The sequence below is a fragment of the Coregonus lavaretus genome (genome assembly GCF_964263955.1).
Source record: "Coregonus lavaretus genome assembly, contig: SUPER_35_unloc_3, whole genome shotgun sequence".
In the NCBI taxonomy this organism is placed as follows: Eukaryota; Metazoa; Chordata; class Actinopteri; order Salmoniformes; family Salmonidae; genus Coregonus; species Coregonus lavaretus.
The window spans coordinates 1,896,491-1,918,914 of record NW_028167179.1 but is presented as its reverse complement, the minus strand read 5'-3'; the positions used below and the strand labels follow the sequence as shown (position 1 = coordinate 1,918,914).

General features: G+C 44.5%; 1 pseudogene across 1 annotated transcript; it reads right to left on the bottom strand.

The window, feature by feature from the left end:
* Positions 1 to 549: 549 nt before the first annotated feature.
* On the bottom strand, positions 550 to 20,639 carry LOC311110280 (annotated as a pseudogene). The gene is made up of 6 exons (XR_014615814.1): positions 20,213 to 20,639; positions 17,957 to 18,087; positions 16,780 to 16,947; positions 6,266 to 6,427; positions 5,762 to 5,873; positions 550 to 2,207 (listed from the first exon to the last, which is right to left on the bottom strand). The product of XR_014615814.1 is annotated as an uncharacterized misc_RNA (transcript).
* Positions 20,640 to 22,424: the final 1,785 nt, after the last annotated feature.

Sequence of the window (22,424 nt, the reverse complement as noted above, 5' to 3'; positions counted from 1 at the left end):
TATTGAAAATATATTTCACAGCGGTTTAGATGGTACAATGATTCTCTACACTGCTTGTTTTGGCACATAAACTGAAATTATGTGAACTATTAGAATTTTAGCAACCAGGAAATGGCAGAATGATTTCTGCATATTGCACCTTTAAATTAAGACCAAAAAGCTCATTTTTGTTTTCATGAATTTTTACAATATAGCCAATTTTGTTGTGGTTTTGGGTTATGTAATTAGTGACAACTTTGGTCAAGCCTCAACACCTACATCTTGTTTATTCATCAAAACCCAGCCCTTTTGCGCCAGCTACTGCACCCATAATTCCAATTGTGAAAATAACACAAATATTTGACACACCCCTGCACCTATAGCGCTACTACTACGGCCTCGCTAAGATTTACCATTAGGTTTGTTAAAATAGAGCCCCAAATCTCCTATGATCAGTATCTTTCAAGCTGAGACCAGACTTTTATTTTTATTTTTAAAGAACAGTGTCTTAGCAAGACTAGAGCAGAAAATACTAGAATGAATGACTTTATTCCATCTACATCACTTTGGTAAGGTAACTATTCAACAGTCTTTGTTCTAGCATATGTTTACTATCTCTCTAAAAACAGGTATTTCTTTAAGCCTGTTTCAAATGACAAGTTAACGAAGGGTTAATGAGGGGTATGTGGTTAATTACCCTCTTACCCCAAAACACTAGACATGATAACTATAATATGTCACCACAGAATGGCTCCCAGAAATCCCCTGTGTACATCTCAAGCCACACTGCTACGATTTCTCCCCATTGTGGACACTCCTATGTCTGATAAGGCTAGTCAGGAAGGAGAAGCTCTTGTAACATAGTTTGCACTTGAAGGACCTCTCCTTGGTGTGAACGGTCTGGTGCTTCTTCACATAGTTCGCCTCAGTAAAGCGCTTCCCACACGTGGGGCAGCCGTACGGCTTGTCGGCGTCCATCCTAATGCTCAGCCTCCCACGTTGTGACCCAATGACACCAGAGGAGGGTGAAGCAGGAGCAACCACCCTCAGGTGGTTAGTCTTTGAGATCCCTCCTCTAGACATTGTTATGGGTGTTGTTGGGATTGTGTGCTGTGTTATAGGCTAGGTAACTTTCGTGTTTAACGCCCATCCTGACCCTGTCTGTATTGGTGGGGTAACACTGAGGTAGCTGAGGAAAGCTAGACCCAGGCCCAGGCTTTCTATGAACCCAGTCACCAGGCATTAGACAAACTAACTAGTACTACATTACATGTCACTATACTCTATACATGGGCCGTGTGCATTTTCTGCTGGTGTATCCTGATGTAGCTCCTCTCTGAGAACCTCTTCCCGCAGTGCGTACATGCGAACGGCCTCTCCCGTGTGGACCTTCAGGTGCACTTTCATATTGTGCTGGTGGGAAAACCTCTTCTCACACTGGGGGCAGCTGTAGGGTTTCTCCCCTGTGTGGACCCTCTGGTGCCTCTTCAGGTGGGTCGATCGGGAGAAACGGGCCCGGCACAGGTGGCAGCCAAACGGTTTCTCCCCCGTGTGTATCCTCTGGTGGATCTCCACCTGTTTGGGGAAACTAAAAGCTTTCCCACAGAACAAACACGGGAAACGCTTTTCTTTACTGATTCCGTCTCTACTACTGTTATTTGTCAATGGGCTTGTGTAGCCATTTAGTGTTGAGGCACTGACATTGTCTGAGGTCTGGTTTAACATTAGGAGAGTGTGAGGAGGACGAAGGCCAGGGAGTGTCTGTGTTGTCACAGGGTTCATGTTCCAGTTGATAGATCCTATAGAAGGCAGGCTGAAGGCAGCACCTGTAAGGGAGTTAACCTGAGGCGCCATCAGTCTCTCTGAATCACAACTATAGGAGCAGGACGGAGCATCGCTAGCGGAGTCTGTATCTGTTCTCTCCAGCCGCATACAGACACCTCCCCGTCCCCGCAGACCAACTCTACGCCCCGCCGTGGTCTCAGCCAGTCTGTTGTCATGGAGACTAAGTTCAGTTGTGGTTTTGTGTTCGACCGTCTGTTTCTGGTTGTGGTTAACAGTGTTGATCCCAGGCCCAGAGTTGAGGGCGCTGTCCCATCCACAGACCTCGACTATGTCGCCTCTGGTCCCGGCCTGCTCAGTGACGTTCTCCCCTGGGCCCTTGGCTGCACCGGTCTGGGAATCCAAAATGGCCACCCAGTCTCCTCTGTTAGCCTCCAGCCAACCACCTGCAGGAAGAGGTAACAAAATAGACTTTACAAACATGGCAGAGAAAACATAACGTTATGACTATAACTAATGTTCCCTGAAGGAGTGAAACAGATGAATTCCTTCAATTTAATACCGCTCTTCACCGAGCTCAGGAACGGGCGGTGCGGGGCCAAACAGATGTTGTACCTCATTTCTCTCCTTCAGGGAACAGTATTATAGTCATAACATTACCTTCCCTTTCAGTCAGTCCACTTCGGTTTAACATACTATGGGGAAATATATTCACGCCCCAAGCCGACCCTAACGGATACTAAATTAAACGGCCCATGGCAGACCGCCTAGGCCTGACCCTGCCAGATGCGGCAGTCTGGGTATTGCACACACTGCGCGCTGCCTAGTGACTTTCCCCTGTCCCAGCCGTAAGCACATTGTGGGCTACACTGGGAGCAGTGACATCCAAGCGTTAAAACCTAAAAATGTGTGGTGATGCCCAACTCACCGCAGCACAAATATCTCCTATAGTCAACCTTTTAAACAATGCCCAATACACTGCCAGACCCCTTGTGAAGTGGGAGCTGCCACAGCTAGGTAACCCATGCCGCTATATACCAGGGAGATAGCCTCCACAACTCAGTGGGAGAGACGCTGCTTAGAGAGCGCCCTGCCGCGAGCTGGATTAGCAACACATACAAAAAGCTGGTCACATAACCGGATCTCCCGGGTCCGTTCAATTTACAAGCATAAAGCTCACACCGGACACAGGGCACGGAACCGCTGTTGATCTTCAGAAGCAAAAGGAGGACGTGAAAAGGGAAATAGCTCAAAAGCTAAAGGACTTGTAGGACATGACTTTCAGGGCGAAGGCCGCATTGTCACCTTAGTCGCACAGGGTGAACTGAGTACAGGAAGGGTGTACGGATAACGTGTTGAGGTCCCCAACAACTTTAGCTGAGGCCAAAGCCATGAGCAGGGACCTTTTGTAGGAGAGGATGTTCAGATCCAACGACTCCAGAGGCATAAAGGGGGCCGTACATAGTGCCTCCAAAACCAGCGCCAAGTCCCATATGGGCGCAATAGGTTTAGAGACCGGGCTGAGACGACGTACACCTTTCAGGAACCGCACAATAAGGTGGTGGGCCCCCGGTGAGGCTCCGTCAATTCCCACATGACACGCTGAGATAGCGGCCATGTATCCTTTTAACGTGGAGAATGCTCGCCCCTGCTCAAAAAGCTCCTGTAGGAACATAAGGATGTCCCTCAAAGAGCACTGATAAGGAACAAGTCCTCTATCTTGGCCCCGGAGCTCAAATGCTTACCACTTATACGCATACAGCCCTGTTGTGGAGGCAGCCCTTGCAGACTGAATGGTAGCAATAACATTTGGCGGTAAACCTCTAGCCATCAGATTGGCCCTCTCAGGGGCCAGGCCAATTGGAACCAAACATCCGGTCTCCTGTGCCAAACCTGCCTGTGTACCTCGGACAACCGGTCCCCGCCTAAAAGGCAAATGATGTCCGCGAACCAAAGCTGCCTGGGCCAACAGGGAGCCACAAGAATCAATGATAAACTCTCCTGGCGCACCCTCTCCAACGTGTGCTGAATCAGAACCACTGGCGGAAATGCGTAAAGGAGGGTTTGAGGCCACCGGTGCACCAGAGCTATCATTTTCAACGGGGCACTCATGTCCCTCAATGAGTAAAATAGACGATGCATAAAAATCTACGTTGGCCCTAGTCTCCACTCCTGTGCGCCAAGTACACCGTCAGAAGTTCCAGGTAATTGATATGCCGGGCACTGTAACACTGTCCGTACTTTCCGAATTGAGTAACCCTCGCACAGCGCGCCCCCACCCCTGGGGGGGAATGAGTCTGTTGTGATCACCTTGCAGGACAACACCTGGCCCATGAGAACCCCTTGCGACAGTAGCTGGGGATCCCTCAACTGGGCCAGTGCCGGAAGGCATATCGGGGACACCTGACTTGACCGGTTTAGGTGGTGAGATGCTTCCAAGCACGTTGCTAGCAATGTGGAATACACAACACTCTTGAAACCTGCAAACAATGGGGTTGAAACAATGTGTTTAGGTGGAAAAGTTTGCCTGAAGTCACCTTCCCCACGCCGTGGCAGGACCATGTCGCCCCTGGAAGCGGTGCGGCGCTTGTGCCGACGTGGTGCTGGGCCGGGCCCCCGGGACAGCCCGCTTAGCTGGCCCAGCATCCCCAAAGGACCTCAGAGGGAGAAAAGCGTGCAACGCCTCTTCCTGCTTCTTTCTGGTCTTGAACCAGGCCTGCATGGCCTCCAGGGCCGAACCGAACAACCCCGTAGGACAAATCGGCTCATCAAAGTACATTTGTCTGTCCCTCTCCATCACCTGCGAAAGCATCAGCCAAAGATGACAGTGTACCACCACAGTAGCTCCCCTGCTCTTCCCGAATGCCAGAGTGGTGCATCGGGACATGCACAGTATCGGCCGTAACACGAATCTCATCCAGGAGCTCTGCGTGGGGCTCTCCTGCGGCAAAAGCCATGTCCAGCTCCGGCAGCAACTCTGTCTGGTAGACCTGCAGTATAGTGACAGACGACAGGGATCGGGCAGCCACCCTCTCTGCAAGATACACCTTATCCAGCTGAGCAGCTGAAAAGCGACAGTGCTTGTTAGGAAGCGTAGGATCCGCATTAGCCACACCCTTGTTAGCCAACAGGCTAGGTAGCCAGCTAGCTTGCTATCAACTGGAGGCATGTGCACCAGCCCCGCCCCCTCCATCCAGATCCATGAAGGGGGCATCACCATGCAGCATCATTACGAACCAGCCGGCTCACTATCTCCTAGCTGGAAAGCTAGTTCCACCAAAGCCCCAAGTCTCTCTCTGCTTCCTGCACCTCAGTCCCAGGCGAGGGCCGCCTGAGCGTGTTCGAGCGAGGTCCGCCTGAGCGTGTTCCAAGCCGAGACAAACTACACATAAATCGTGAGTATCTTTCAGAGAAATACTATAACTGCAAGACTGGGGGAATGATCGTGACACTGAAACTGGCTTAGCCATCTTCGTCTCTGTCGCTTTCTTAACCATTTCACAGATTTTCTTCCAGCAAATTGACAAATAACTAATTGTTCGTGATTAGGAAATGTATGAGAACAAATACAAACTAAAGCACACAACGTCCAGAGGGTGAGCACACTCTACCACTATGGGACAGTTTAGTTGGCGCAACGAAAGACAGTGTCGTTTTTCAACTGTTTGTTTTAGTAGCGTGAATCTTTCCTGTTCACACCGAGGTGAAGAGCAGAATAACTGAAGGAATGAATCACCTGACGCTTATCACCTGTGGAAGGCGGGGCTTCCAGCGAGGTACGGATTTCATTGGCCTTGTTAGGTCTTTCAACCGGAGTCGCGAGTGTGACTTTTCTGTCAATTACCTGGTCAAGTTCATACATTATAATGTGTGTTTTTGTATGTAAACATAAGTGGTATTGATTAAATTTGATAAATGAAGATAGAATAATAGCCAGGCGCATCACTCTTCCCCTTGAAGATCTATTACTGTGTGTAGGCTATATGTATTTCTCCCTTACCTTGCTCCCCCATCTTTAGTCCACTCAGCAGGTCAATGCTCTCTGGTCCGTCTTCTATTGTCTCCTCTTTGACCAGCAGCAGATCAGGCTTCCCATCCTCCATGTCTACTGACTGTAAGAGATACAGAGTGAGAGGATGTTGGACAAGAAATCTGACATGAGCACCCTGCTATGGAGCATATTCTGATTGGGCAATGAAGGATTGCTATGAGTATTATGCAAACAAATTAGTTGATTTGATTACATGACACTCTTTAAAATGGTTTGATAATTCAAAGGCATGGTCCCACACTTAAGACAAAATGAATCAAGACCTGGGCCCGTATCCGAAAAGAGTCTCAGAGTAGAAATGCTTATTGAAGATCAGGTCCCTGCCTGTCTACATAGTCTTATTCATTATGATCTAAAAAGCAAAACTGATCATAGATCAGCACTTGTACTCAGAGGCTTTGTGGATGCGGACCCTGACCTAATACCATTCAGACAGTAGTTCAGTGGGCTCACCTCAGTGAGACTGTGTGTGGTCCTCTGCTGCTCAGCTGGTTCCTCTGTGGGTTCAGGAGGTGTAGTCTGGTTGTCCTCCATGACCATGCTTCCCTCAGGGTTCCCCAGACCCTTATCACACCCCTCCTCCTTCACCAGCAGCAGCTCTGGACCCTCCTCCTCCTGGAAGAGACAGGTGATACAGATTACACAGACATACACTCCCTCAGGTACGTACACACACACACAGATAATAAACACACTTTAAACATGGAGTGTTTACCCATCCCCACTACATTTGAGTCCTATACTGTAGTTACAGAATTACTTCATTGTTGTTAAACCCATCATGGTGGACATAAATATTGTTGTGGGTAAAAATAAGTCAGCTATGTCAAAATCCATCAGACAAACCTGACTAAACTATTTTGAAGTGTACAGTAGATTTTTGTTAGTGTGTGGGTATGTGAACACCCTCCCCTCTCCTGAACTTCCTGACAGGCAGTCCCCAGGTGGTGAGGGTAGGCAACAACACATCCGCCACACTGACCCTCAACACGGGGGCCCCTCAGGGGTGCGTGCTTAGTCCCATTTTATATTCCCTGTTCACCCACGACTGCGCGGGTGCGAACTACTCCAACACCGTCATTAAGTCTGCTGACGACACGACGGTGTTAGGCCTGATCACCGACGACGATGAGACAGCCTATAGGAAGGAGGTCAGTAAACTGGCAGTGTGGTGCTAGGACAACAACCTTTCCCTCAACGTCAGCAAGACAAAGGAGCTGATCGTGGACTACAGGAAACGGAGGGCCGAGCACGCCCCCATCCACAACGACGGGCTGTAGTGGAGCGGGTCGAGAGCTTCTAGTTCATCGGTGTCCACATCACTAAGGAATTAACATGGTCCACACACACCAAAACACCTTTCCCCCTCAGGAGGCTGAAAAGATATGGAATGGGCCCTCAGATCCTCCAAAAGTTATACAGCTGCACCATTGAGAGGATCTTGACTGGCTGCATCACCGCTTAGTATTACAATTGCTTGGCATTCAACCGCAAGGCGCTACAGAGGGTAGTGAGTACGGCCCATCACATCACTGGGGCCGAGCTCCCTGCCATCCAGGACCTCTATACCAGTTGGTGTCAGAAGAAGGCCCTAAAAATGGTCAGACTCCAGCCACCCAGGACTGTTCTCTCCGCTACCGCATGGCAAGTGGTACTGATGCACCAAGTCTGGAACCAACAGGACCCTGAACAGCTTCTACCCCCAAGCCATAAGACTGCTAAATAGTTAACCAAATAGCTGCCCGGACTATCTGCATTGACCCCCCTTTGCACTAACTCTTTCGACTCATCACATACAGTGGCTTGCGAAAGTATTCACCGCCCCTGGAATTAAAATGGATTTTTTTGGGGTATGTATCATTTGATTTCACAATATGCCTACCACTTTGAAGATGCAAAAAAAAAAAAAAAAAAGGGAAACAAACAAGAAATAAGACAAAAAAACTGAAAACTTGAGCGTGCATAACTATTCACCCCCCCAAAGTCAATACTTTGTAGAGCCATCTTTTGCAGCAATTACAGCTGCAAGTCTCTTGGGGTATGTCTCTATAAGCTTGGCACATCTAGCCACTGGGAGTTTTGTCCATTCTTCAAGGCAAAACTGCTCCAGCGCCTTCAAGTTGGATGGGTTCCGCTGGTGTACAGCAATCTTTAAGTCATACCACAGATTCTCAATTGGATTGAGGTCTGGGCTTTGACTAGGCCTTTCCAAGACATTTAAATGTTTCCCCTTAAACCACTCAAGTGTTGCTTTAGCAGTATGCTTAGGGTCATTGTCCTGCTGGAAGGTGAACCTCCCTCCAAGTCTCAAATCTCTGGAAGACTGAAACAGGTTTCCCTCAAGAACTTCCCTGTATGGGGGACCAGTATGAAAAAATGTATGCACTCACTAACTGTAAGTCGCTCTTGATAAGAGCGTCTGCTAAAGGACTAAAATGTAAAATGATTTAGGGCCATCCATCATTCCTTCAATTCTGACCAGTTTCCCAGTCCCTGCCGATGAAAAACATCCCCACAGCATGATGCTGCCACCACCATGGGGATGGTGTTCTCGGGGTGATGAGAGGTGTTGGGTTTGCGCCAGACATAGTGTTTTCCTTGATGGCCAAAAAGCTCAATTTTAGTCTCATCTGACCAGAGTACCTTCTTCCATATGATTGGGGAGTCTCCCACATGCATTTTGGCGAACACCAAACGTGTTTGCTTATTTTTTCTTTAAGCAATGGCTTTTTTCTGGCCACTCTTCCGTAAAGCCCAGCTTTGTGGAGTGTACGGCTTAAAGTGGTCCTATGGACAGATACTCCAATCTCTGCTGTGGAGCTCTGCAGCACCTTCAGGGTTATCTTTGATCTCTTTGTTGCCTCTCTGATTAATGCCCTCCTTGCCTGGTCTGTGAGTTTTGGTGGGCGGCCCTCTCTTGGCAGGTTTGTTGTGGTGCCATATTCTTTCAATTTTTAAATAATGGATTTAATGATGCTCCGTGGGATGTTCAAAGTTTCGGATATTTTTTTATAACCCAACCCTGATCTGTACTTCTCCACAACTTTGTCCCTGACCTGTTTGGAGAGCTCTGTGGTCTTCATGGTGCCGCTTGCTTGGTGGTGCCCCTTGCTTAGTGGTGTTGCAGTCTCTCAGGCCTTTCAGAACAGGTGTATATTTACTGAGATCATGTGACAGATCATGTGACACTCAGATTGCACACAGGTGGACTTTATTTAACTAATAATGTGACTTCTGAAGGTAATTGGTTGCACCAGATCTTATTCAGGGGCTTCATAGCAAAGGGGTGAATACATATGCATGCACCACTTTTCCGTTATTTATTTATTTGAATTTTTTTAAACAAGTTATTTTTTTCATTTCACTTCACCAATTTGGACTATTTCGTGTATGTCCATTACATGAAATCCAAATAAAAGGGGGATGAATACTTTTGTAAGGCACTGTATGTATTGCAATTCTCACGATTCTATATGTATTTTGATTCGATACTGTGATTTTATTGCGATTCGATTTTCCAAACATATTGCTCACCATATGTCTGCTGCAGAGGGACAAGATAGTGCCACGAGAAAACGAGTTTTGATCAGTCATGGAAATAAAAGTGCTGAAATCAAATTGGCTCCCTATTTAAAAAGAAGATGGAGAACAAGCTTTGAGGGAAGAATACTGGCATTTTGGTGCAGGTACAGCTAACTAGTGCAAAAATATTGCAATATTGTCAAAGATAATCTCCCGATATGTAACTTAATATTTTCCCCCAATCACTACTACATACAGTGGGGAAAAAAAGTATTTAGTCAGCCACCAATTGTGCAAGTTCTCCACCTTAAAAAGATGAGAGAGGCCTGTAATTTTCATCATAGGTACACGTCAACTATGACAGATAAATGGAGGAAAAAAAATCCAGAAAATCACATTGTAGGATTTTTAATGAATTTATTTGCAAATTATGGTGGAAAATAAGTATTTGGTCACCTACAAACAAGCAAGATTTCTGGCTCTCACAGACCTGTAACTTCTTCTTTAAGAGGCTCCTCTGTCCTCCACTCGTTACCTGTATTAATGGCACCTGTTTGAACTTGTTATCAGTATAAAAGGCACCTGTCCACAACCTCAAACAGTCACACTCCAAACTCCACTATGGCCAAGACCAAAGAGCTGTTAAAGGACACCAGAAACAAAATTGTAGACCTGCACCAGGCTGGGAAGTCTGAATCTGCAATAGGTAAGCAGCTTGGTTTGAAGAAATCAACTGTGAGAGCAATTATTAGGAAATGGAAGACATACAAGACCACTGATAATCTCCCTCGATCTGGGGCTCCACACAAGATCTCACCCCGTGGGGTCAAAATGATCACAAGAACGGTGAGCAAAAATCCCAGAACCACACGGGGGGACCTAGTGAATGACCTGCAGAGAGCTGGGACCAAAGTAACAAAGCCTACCATCAGTAACACACTACGCCGCCAGGGACTCAAATCCTGCAGTGCAAGACGTGTCCCCCTGCTTAAGCCAGTACATGTCCAGGCCCGTCTGAAGTTTGCTAGAGTGCATTTGGATGATCCAGAAGAGGATTGGGAGAATGTCATATGGTCAGATGAAACCAAAATAGAACTTTTTGGTAAAAACTCAACTCGTCGTGTTTGGAGGACAAAGAATGTTGAGTTGCATCCAAAGAACACCATACCTACTGTGAAGCATGGGGGTGGAAACATCATGCTTTGGGGCTGTTTTTCTACAAAGGGACCAGGACGACTGATCCGTGTAAAGGAAAGAATGAATGGGGCCATGTATCGTGAGATTTTGAGTGAAAATCTCCTTCCATCAGCAAGGGCATTGAAGATGAAACATGTCTGGGTCTTTCAGCATGACAATGATCCCAAACACACCGCCCGGGCAACGAAGGAGTGGCTTCGTAAGAAGCATTTCAAGGTCCTGGAGTGGCCTAGCCAGTCTCCAGATCTCAACCCCATAGAAAATCTTTGGAGGGAGTTGAAAGTCTGTGTTGCCCAGCGACAGCCCCAAAACATCACTGCTCTAGAGGAGATCTGCATGGAGGAATGGGCCAAAATACCAGCAACAGTGTGTGAAAACCTTGTGAAGACTTACAGAAAACGTTTGACCTGTGTCATTGCCAACAAAGGGTATATAACAAAGTATTGAGAAACTTTTGTTATTGACCAAATACTTATTTTCCACCATAATTTGCAAATAAATTCATAAAAAATCCTACAATGTGATTTTCTGGAATTTTTGTTCTCATTCTGTCTGTCATAGTTGACGTGTACCTATGATGAAAATTACAGGCCTCTCTCATCTTTTTAAGTGGGAGAACTTGCACAATTGGTGGCTGACTAAATACTTTTTTCCCCCACTGTATATGTACATATCTACCTCAATTACCTCGTACCCCTGCACATTGACTCTGTACTGGTACCCCATGTATATACCAAAGTTATCGCTACTCATTGTGAATTTATTCCTCATGTTAATATCTATGTACATTTTTCTCTCTGCATTGTTGGGAAGGGCCCGTAAGTAAGCATTTCACTGTTAGTCTACACCTGTTGTTTACGAAGCACATGTTATGTGACAAATAACATTTTATTTTATGTGTAGGTACACTCCCGTTCAAAAGTTTGGGGTCACTTAGAAATGTCCTTGTTTTCCATGAAAACATACATGATATGAGTTTGAATAGGAAATATAGCAAAATGCATAGGAAATGTAGTCATTGACAAGGTTAGAAATAATGATTTTTAACATAAATAATAATTGTGTCCTTCAAACTTTGCTTTCGTCAAAGAATCCTCCATTTGCAGCAATTACAGCCTTGTAGACCTTTGGCATTCTAGTTGTCAATTTGTTGAGGTAATCTGAAGAGATTTCACCCCATGCTTCCTGAAGCACCTCCCACAAGTTGGATTGGCTTGATGGGCACTTCTTACGTACCATATGGTCAAGCTGCTCCCACAACAGCTCAATAGGGTTGAGATCCGTTGACTGTGCTGGCCACTCCATTATAGACAGAATACCAGCTGACTGCTTCTTCCCTAAATAGTTATTGCACAGTTTGGAGCTGTGCTTTGGATCATTGTCCTGTTGTAGGAGGAAATTGGCTCCAATCAAGCGTCGTCCACAGGGTATGGCATGGCGTTGCAAAATGAAGTGATAGCCTTCCTTCTTCAAGATCCCTTTTACCCTGTACAAATCTTCCACTTTACCACCACCAAAGCACCCCCAGACCATCACACTGCCTCCACCATGCTTGACAGATTGCATCAAGCACTCCTCCAGCATCTTTTCATTTGGTCTGCGTCTCACAAATGTTATTTTTGTGATCCGAACACCTCAAACTTCGATTTGTCTGTCCATGACACTTTTTTCCAATCTTCCTCTGTCCAGTGTCTGTGTTATTTTGCCCATCTTAATCTTTTATTTTTATTGGCCAGTCTGAGATATGGCTTTTTCTTTGCAACTCTGCCTAGAAGGTCAGCATCCTGGAGTCGCCTCTTCACTGTTGACGTTGAGACTGGTGTTTTGCGGGTACTATTTAATGAAGCTGCCAGTTGAGGACCTGTGAGGCATCTGTTTCTCAAACTGGACACAAATGTATTTGTCCTCTTGCTCAGTTGTGCACTGGGGCCTCCCACTCCTCTTTCTATTCTGGTTAGAGCCAGTTTGCGCTGTTCTGTGAAGGGAGTAGTACACAGCGTTTGTACGAGATCTTCAGTTTCTTGGCAATAGCCTTCATTTCTCAGAACAAGAATAGACTGACGAGTTTCAGAAGAAAGTTATTTGTTTCTGGCCATTTTGAGCCTGTAATCGAACCCACAATTGCTGATGCTCCAGATACTCAACTAGTCTCAAGAAGGACAGTGTTATTGCTTCTTTAATCAGCACAACCGTGTTCAGCTGTGCTAACATAATTGCAAAAGGGTTTTCTAATGATCAATTAGTCTTATAAAATGATAAAATTGGATTAGCAAACACAACGTGCCATTGGAACACAGGACTGATGGTTGCTGAGAATGGGCCTCTCTACGCCTATGTAGATATTCCATTAAAGATTAGCCATTTCCAGCTACAATAGCCATTCACAACATTAACAATGTCTACACTGTATTTCTGATCAATTTTATGTTATTTTAATGGACAAAAAAAATATTTTCTTTCAAAAACAAGGACATTTCTAAGTGACCCCAAACTTTTGAACGATAGTGTATATTTAGTATGTGTATAATGGTTATAAAGCGCTGTTGGGTGTATGCAGAATAGGGTGAGATCAGATGTGATGATGTATACTAAAGAGAGCCTCATTGAAAGTCTTAGAATGAAAAGTCCCATTTTGTGTTTATTAAAAATAAACATTACATACACCATATGAAAACCACACATATATACTGAACAAAAATATAAACACAACTTGTAAAGTGTTGGTCCCATGTTTCATGAGCTGAAATAAAAGATCCCCAAAATGTTCCATACGCACAAAAAGCTTATTTGTCTCAAATTTTGTGCACAAATTTGTTTACATCCCTGTTAGTGAGCATTTCTCCCTTGCCAAGATAATCTATCCACCTGACAGGTGTGGCATATCAAGAATCTGATTAAACAGCATGATCATTACACAGGTGCACCTTGTGCTGGGGACAATAAAAGGCCACTCTAAAATGTGCAGGTTTGTCACACAACATAATGCCACAGATGTCTCAAGTTGAGGGAGAGTGCGATTGGCATGCGGACTGCAGGAATGTCCACCAAAGTTGTTGCCAGAGAATTGAATGTTAATTTCTCTACCATAAGCCACCTCCAACGTCGTTTTATAGAATTTGGCAGTACGGCCAACCGGCCTCACAGTCGCAGACCATGTGTAACCACGCCAGCCAAGGACCACCAGTGGGTGGGCCTATGCCCTCCCAGGCCCATCCATGGCTGCGCCCCTGCCCAGTCATGTGAAATCCATAGATTAGGGCCTAATTTATTTATTTAAATTGACTGATTTCCTTATATGAACTGTAACTCAGTAAAATCTTTGAAATTGTTGCATGTTGCCTTTATATTTTTGGTCAGTGTAAGTAGTTGAATGGAAGCAAAGAAATAGGCATTTGTGAACATCATATAGCCTACACAGTACAAACACAATATGTAACAGACCTTTTAGGCTTATACAGTTGAAGTCGGGAGTCATTAAAACTTGTTTTTCAACCACTCCACACATTTCTTGTTAACAAACTATAGTTTTGGCAAGTCAGTTAGGACATCCACTTTGTGCATGATGCAAGTAATCTTTCCAACAATTGTTTACAGACAGATTATTTCACTTATAATTCACTGTATCACAATTCCAGTGAGTCAGAAGTTTACATACACCAAGTTGACTGTGCCTTTAAACAGCTTGGAAAATTCCAGAAGATTATGTCATGGCTTTAGAAGCATCTGATAGGCTAATTGACATCATTTGAGTCAATTGGAGGTGTACCTGTGGATGTATTTCAAGGCCTACCTTCAAACTCAGTGCCACTTTGCATGACATCATGGGAAAATCAAAAGAAATCAGCCAAGACCTCAGGAAAAAAAATGGTAGACCTCCACAAGTCTGTTTCATCCTTGGGAGCAATTTCCAAATGCCTGAAGGTACCACGTTCATCTGTCCAAACAATAGTGCGCAAGTATAAACACCATGGGACCACGCAGCCGTCATACTGCTCAAGGTGCATTCTGTCTCCTAGAGATGAACGTACTTTGGTGCGAAAAGTGCAAATCAATCCCAGAACAGCAGCAAAGGACCTTGAGAAGATGCTGGAGGAAACAGGTACAAAAGTATCTATATCCACAGTAAAAAGAGTCCTATATCGACATAACCTGAAAGGCCACTCAGCAAGGAAGAAGCCACTGCTCCAAAACCGCCATAAAAAAGCCAGAGTACGGTTTTCAACTGCACATGGGGACAAAGATCGTACTTTTTTGAGAAATGTCCTCTGGTCTGATGAAACAAAAATAGAACTATTTGGCCATAATGACCATCGTTATGTTTGGAGGAAAAAGGGGAAGGCTTGCAAGCCAAAGAACACCATCCCAACCGTGAAGCACGGGGGTGGCAGCATCATGCTGTGGTGGTGCTTTGCTGCAGGAGGAACTGGTGCACTTCACAAAATAGATGGCATCATGAGGAAGGAAAATTATGTGGATATATTGAAGCAACATCTCAAGACATCAGTCAGGAAGTTAAAGCTTGGTCGCAAATGGGTCTTCCAAATGGACAATGACCCCAAGCATACTTCCAAAGTTGTGGCAAAATGGCTTAAGGACAACAAAGTCAAGGTATTGGAGTGGTCATCACAAAGCCCTGACCTCATCCTATAGAACATTTGTGGGAAGAATTGAAAAAGCGTGTGCGGGCAAGGAGGCCTACAAACCTGACTCAGTTACACCAACTCTGTCAGGAGGAATGGGCCTAAATTCACCCAACTTATTGTGGGAAGCTTGAGGAAGGCTACCCGAAACGTTTGACCCAAGTTAAACAATTTAAAGGCAATGCTACCAAATACTAATTGAGTGTATGTAAACTTCTGACCCACTGGGAATGTGATGAAAGAAATAAAAGCTTAAATAAATAATTCTCTCTACTATTATTCTGACATTTCACATTCTTAAAATAAAGTGGTGATCCTAACTGACCTAAGACAGGGACTTTTTACTAGGATTAAATGTCAGGAATTGTGAAAAACTGAGTTTAAATGTATTTAGCTAAGGTGTATGTAAACTTCCGATTTCAACTGTATATGCCTTATATATCACACAATGTCTGGATGCAATATTCTACCCAGAAATATTCAACACTGAAATCTGTTACTCTCGTTATTCCAAAGGCATCTGTGGATCTTTTCTGCTGACAACACTGAAAATTCATATTTGTCTTTAATTCAGCGGTTGATCTAAATGTCAGAAGCTTTCAAGTGGAATGGTTACTTTCTATGTTATAGAGTGGAATGGTTTTTCTGCTGGTGAATCCTGAGGTAGCTCCTCTCTGAGAACCTCTTTCCACAGTGCGTACAGGCGAATGTCCTTTCTCCCGTATGGACCTTCAGGTGCATCTTCAGATGGTGCTGGTGGGAGAACCTCTTCTCACAATGGGGGCAGCTGTAGGGTTTTTCCCCTGTGTGGACCCTCTCGTGCCTCTTCAGGTTGCAGGCCTGGGCGAAGCGCATGTGACACTGGGTACAGTTGAAGGGTTTCTCCCCTGTGTGGACCCTCTGGTGGATCTCCACCTTCTGGGGGCAGCTGAAGCCTTTGTTACAGAACATGCAGAGGAACCTCTTTTCTTTACCGACTGTTGTTGCTCGCCCTCCCTGAGCCTTGGCCCTTTGGACCACTAAGTTCAATACCTGATCGAAAAGGATGTGGCCATGTGAATTGGATGGTGCCATCGACGTGGACACTGGGTCGCGATCCCTGAGTGTGTGTAAAGGTGAGTGGGTCGTCACATTTAGATTTGTCTCTAAGCCTTCCCTGTAGTCTAAGAAGTCACTGGTGTTGCCCTGTGAATGTCCTTCTCCTAAGTGAGTCTCATCTGCTTTCCATGTCAGAGGAGCGTCGCCCTCCACTTTCACAGTCACGTCATTTACGACTATAACCTCCCCTTTCTTATCTAGGCACCCTTCAGAGTATACACTACTACTGTACTGGTTCCAGTCAGCTTTCATTGGATTAGTCTGTGTATCTAAGCCCACAGGCATGTCACCAGCTACCATCTCTGTCTCTGTAGCGTATGAACAGGACGGATCATTGTCAGTCTGTAACGCGTCACCTGAGTTCTGATGGGACAAAACCGTCCTCGGACTCAGGTTACCGTGAAGTAAATACTCTGAGAGGGGAGCAGGAGGACAGCCCAGTCGCTCCAGCCCCATTAAAGTCTCAGTGTCTGTCTCTGACTTGAGGACGGGGTTCAGCGTTCCACTGACCTCCGTGATGCTGCATTGGGCCCTGGGCAGTGCTGGGGCGGTGGTGGGATCCTCCGTGGCTCCAGGGGGTGCTACTCCAGCCACTCCAGTCTGGATGTCTCTACTGTGTCGTGGGTCCTCCTCTCCTTCAGACCTCTCCAGCTTGACCCCAGGACTTGCATCTTCAGACTGACACAAGAAGAAAGGAGGTCATTTTCGGTACATGAGTAGAATTGGATAACAGTGTCCTAGGGAAGTCTCACAAGCTTCCCTATGGCAGATAAGTGAGGATGTATATGTAAGCACGTAAATAGCTGAGGGGAGCCTTTCTGAAATAAAACGGGACACATTTGATTGACTGTAATTTTGATGTAATCAGGGTCTAAAATGAACACCCACCAAATGCGTGTAGATTTTGACATTGGCGGGTAAGAATGTCTAATTCACCGGCCACGTTGGCGGGTGGTCACACTCAGGGCTCTACAGTGCGAGCATTTCATAAAAATAGTTAAGTCAAGTATGGGCGCAAGTGCGAGTTGTGATTTATAGCTAAATACATGCTGCAGTAGCTGTTTTGAAAGTATTTCTGCCGTTTTGTTTCATATCTGGTAATGCAAAAATAAATCAAAATCAAAATGTTATAGCTATCCCACCCAGTGAAGCAACACTGCCTGTCTGGGGGGCTGTGAGTAAAGTGCTGAAATATGTGTTTTTAGAAGCAAAAAGTTTAAAGGTTGGTCAGCCTTAAAAGTTGGTCTAATTTACTTGAAAGTCTACTAAAGTGAGACTTTGTCCTCGTGTTTCTTTTCCATTTACATTGTTTTGTTCACTAGCTAGGTTGCTTTTCAATGTTTGAGTTTGCTTCCACTGCTTGCAAAAAGAGACATGGTCGGTCTCTACTAGTGAGATTGTCACAGGCAACTCCAGTGTCCCTGTTACCAAGGGTTGCAAAAAATTTTTGTCTCTGAAGACTCTGGTCACATAATATTACATTAAATCAAATAATATACCACATTAATACTTACTAGTAATACATTTCTTGTTTTAGAAACATTACTAAGCATGCTCATCTGTTTTATTACATTTATAATGGCACAAAAAATATTTTGCCGGCTAAAAAAAAAAATCTACCTGCCACAGTGCCTAGTATACAAATACATTATGTTTTAGGCCCTGGATGTAATACTATTACACTAACCTCTATCACGATAACGTGCTGGGTTGAGGTTCCACTCCCCTCATCAACAGTGATTGGTTGGTCATCTCTCCATGTATTGTGTCCTGCTGGCTTCACAAAGCTCCTGTGGCCTCCAGTGAGATGTCCTTCACCTGAGAGTGATTGGTGGAAAAGTTGTGGTTAGGTTAGCTACTGTAAATACTCAACGCTATATTATACACTGAGTGTACAAAACATTAGGAACACCTTCCTAATACTGAGTTGCACCCCCTTTTGCCCTCATAACAGCCTCTACTCGTCGGGGCATGCATGGACTCTACAAGGTGTCGAAAGCGTTCCACAGGGATGCTGGCCCCAGTTGACTCCAATGCTTCCCACAGTTGTGTCAAGTTGGCTAGATGTCCATTGGATGGTGGACCATTCTTGATACACACGAGAAACTGTTGATCTTGAAAAACCAAGCAGCGTTGCAGTTCTTGACACACTCAAACCGGTGCCCCTGGCACCTACTACCATACCCCGTTCAAAGGCACTTCAATCTTTTGTCTTGCCCATTTACCCTCTGAATGGAACACATTTGTCTCAAGGCTTAAAAATCCTTCATGATTGAAGTGGACTTAACAAGTGACATCAATAAGGGATCATAGCCTTCACCTGGAGTCACCTGGTCAGTCTATGTCATGGAAAGATCAGGTGTTCCTAATGTTTTGTACAATCAGTGAACACTTTTGACAGTTTTGACACTGTAGAATTGGTAAGGATGTAAGGTAACACTTTGCATAACTTCTTGATATACTCAGTGGTGTAGTGGAGGGTATCCGCGTATACCCACGTATTTTTCAGTGGGCTTTGCATATACTCACTTCTTAATCCCCACTGATACGTATCAAAGTAGTGTAGTGGAAGTATACGCCGTGTCAATTAGTAAGGCTGATGGAACAGATCAGAATGTTTCGCTTAAAATGTTGATAAACTATTATTTCTTAACCTTCTAGGCGCAGCAATGTACACACGGCGGTAGGCCTATGCGTGAATGTTCCAATATGTAATGGTGGGAAAACACTGTTCTAAAATGCGCTGCATATTTGAGCCGTTTCATGGACAGAAATGGAAATATCCATTACAAATTCTGAAAGAGGGGGATTTAACGATGTAACAACTATTATGTGTTGCTAATATGACTAGGATAATGCCTTTGGCTGCTAGACAATTAAATAAAGTTGAAAGAAAACCAATAGAACAGGAGAACGCATACGAGTAAGTCTTTATAAAAAATAATTACCTCCACCTATGGTGGGATTTTGTCTATAAGCTACTTTGAAGCATAGTATGAAATAAAATGTCCAGGTGTCAAACAACTAAGGAACAGGAAAAATATAGCAATGCTAATGATAGGCTTTCCCAAAAACCTTCTGTATTAAATGTTAACTAGCTACAAAGTAGGCTATGCCTACCTGTCAGAATGATATGAATATTTGCATCAATCCACTGGCCCTTTATTCTCCATATCATGTGCAACAGAAACACAGCTAACCAAACAGTGCTAGGTGCCTGCACACTTGAATTAAAGGATAACTACACAAAAATAATACATTTCTTAGATTTTTCCCAGACCTTGAAAGTGGTCTCCTGATGTGGTTCAAGTATTGTTATGGACTTAGAACATACAATTGTCGTTTTCCTGTTTAAAAAAGTGTGACTTTGAGAGCAAAAAAAATGGGGGGGAAATCTGAAACCTGGTCATTTCTGAATCAGTTGACAGCCTCATTTATCGGTTTCAATAGTAGGCCTACTATTAGCCTACTGCACAGTACAGCTTGGGTTGGCCTGACAGTGAAAGACCAATATGGGATTTATGATTTTAGGTCATTCAGAGTGTATGTCACTGTTTATCATCATTTTTCACAAAGGGCACCTTTCCTTCGCTGGGCGGGCCGTTTGGGCAAAATTAGAGTGTACCCACTTCTCCAGGCACCACTACACCCCTGGAGATACTATTTATATATTGAGTGATTATGTTCCATGCATCATATTGTTTTCAATGAGTAAGCATCTGCTAAATGACTAAATGTAAACAATAGGAAATGCATTAGAATATGATAGTGTCTTTGTGCAAGATACTGTAACTTAGCTAGCTAAGTAATCAGGAGAATTATTGCATACCATCTCAAAACTGACCAAGACCCAATTCTGGTTAACACATCTAAAGTCACACATGCGAAAAGGGGAACCGGGCGACAGACACCCCCTCCAGCCCCTGCCTTCTGCTAAATGTACCTCTTGCCATCCCTCTGAATCGTTCGAGGATCTTGACACTACTGGGACGACTGGCGAAGACGCGCTCCCGTGCCACCTTCAGTTCAAGTAGCTGTAGTTTCCTCCGCAATGCTGTGTTTTCTTTCTGGCTTTGAGTTATTTCCAAACGAAACACTGCATAGTCGTCGTCTACGAGTTTACAGATCTCTGCCACGGCTGCATTCGCTAGCACCTCTATGATGGAGGCTATTTGAGTGTGAAAAACCATAGCCATTGTTAGCAGCTAGCTAGCCTTACCTAGATAACGTTAACATCTATCATCCAAGTCCTGTCTCCAACGCGAATTAAAGACTATATGGGGTAAGTATGTAGTGCTGTGCAGTTAAATGAGTCATATTTTGAATTACATGGTTGTTAAAATGTCTAAATGACAAAAACGCAAACGTGAAAATTGTTCTTGGCCACGTTTACTTCCGTTTATTTCGTCTTTGGAATTTGGTTGGCGGATCACATCCAAATTGTAGGTGCCTACACCGCCACCTACAGTACTGGAGTGTGAGGCCAGTCACAGCCTAGCTACATTAAATGAAATGATCTTAATTAGTCCGGGTCCTCTAAGAAAGTTAAAAATAGCCCTACACATCTACTCATTAAAAACCCACTACCCCATTCCACTACTTTGACCCCATCGTCTCCTGCACCATACTAACGGCCTGTGAGGACAGGACACCACCCCTCAACACTGCCAGTAACTCTTCTAAAGTCAAATCTCATATACCCAAATACATCTCTGCAGCTACCACCACATCTATTTTCTGTAATTTACTTTCCATTTCTGTGGTACAGTTGATAACCATCGCTAAGAAGCCAACCTTACTGAAGCATAACTCACTCGTTACCCTATCCGTCTGTACTTGAACAAATCTACTACCCACTGGGATCCTCTCAGGATCCCTCACCCTTGACCCATCCTCCTCCACTTTCTTTACTGCCTCAGCATACGACAACCTCTGCACTACTCTGACTCAGGCCACTTCAATCGGCCTCTCTCGCACCGGACACTTCCGATCAACAGCAACATGGGCACCCCTACAGTTAACACACACAACTACACAATCATCTGTCCCATGCCCTCCTGCACACTTCCCACATCTTGGAATCTCCTTCCTACACACTGCTACACCGGAAACAACGCAGTGGATTTAGCACAAAAGCGCTAACAAGATAACTGATATCCTAACATGACTTTGTCGGGGAGAGTGACTCAAAACTCAAAAAGGACTGACATTGACTCCTGTTTCACCACCCTCCCCACCGGGTCTGCGACACACAAAATGGCGGGCGTCACAAACACCAGGAATGTTCAACTTCAATTGCTCCATCTCTACACTTAACACTACCGCAGAAATCACTCCTTTCAATGGTGCCCTATTCCTAAGAGCAAAGCAAGAAACAGATTTTGACCCAAGTTGCGTGACATGGAGCGCCTGCTCCCTCTGATCAGAAGAAACACAAACAAATATCACAAGTCCACTACAGGTTACCTTCACTGATTCAACTTCACCCAACTCCTTTTACACTGAAGAGAAAGGATCTTAGCTATTGGTTGTTGTCATAGCTTAAAGGGTGTGGTTAAATAAACAAGTTATGCGCGCTGTTCTTTGAAATACGGTTCTGTTTATTACAGTCACAAAGTCATAAACCCTGCCTATTTCTACAATTTCTCTTCTTAAAATCTGATTTTAAACCTATTAACCTTAACCACACTACTAACCTTATGCATAACCCAGCAATATAAATACATATGTATGTGAATGATGCGTATAGACAGTATGGACAGTATATGATTAGACCAGGCTTGTACAGCAGTAACTACAGTGCATTCAGAAAGTATTCAGACCCCTTCTCCACATTTTGTTACGTTACAGCCTTGTTCTAAAATGGATTTCATTATTTTTTTCCCTCATCAATCTACACACAATACCCCATAACGACAAAGTGAAAACTGGTTTTTAGATAAAACAGAAATACCTTATTTACATAAGTATTCAGACCCTTTGCTATGAGACTCGAAATTGAGCTCAGGTGCATCCTGTTTCCATTGATCATCCTTGAGATGTTTCTACAACTTGATTGGAGTCCACCTGTGGTACATTTAATTGATTGGACATGATTTGGAAAGGCACACACCTGTCTATTTAAGGTCCCACAGTTGACAGTGCATGTCAGAGCA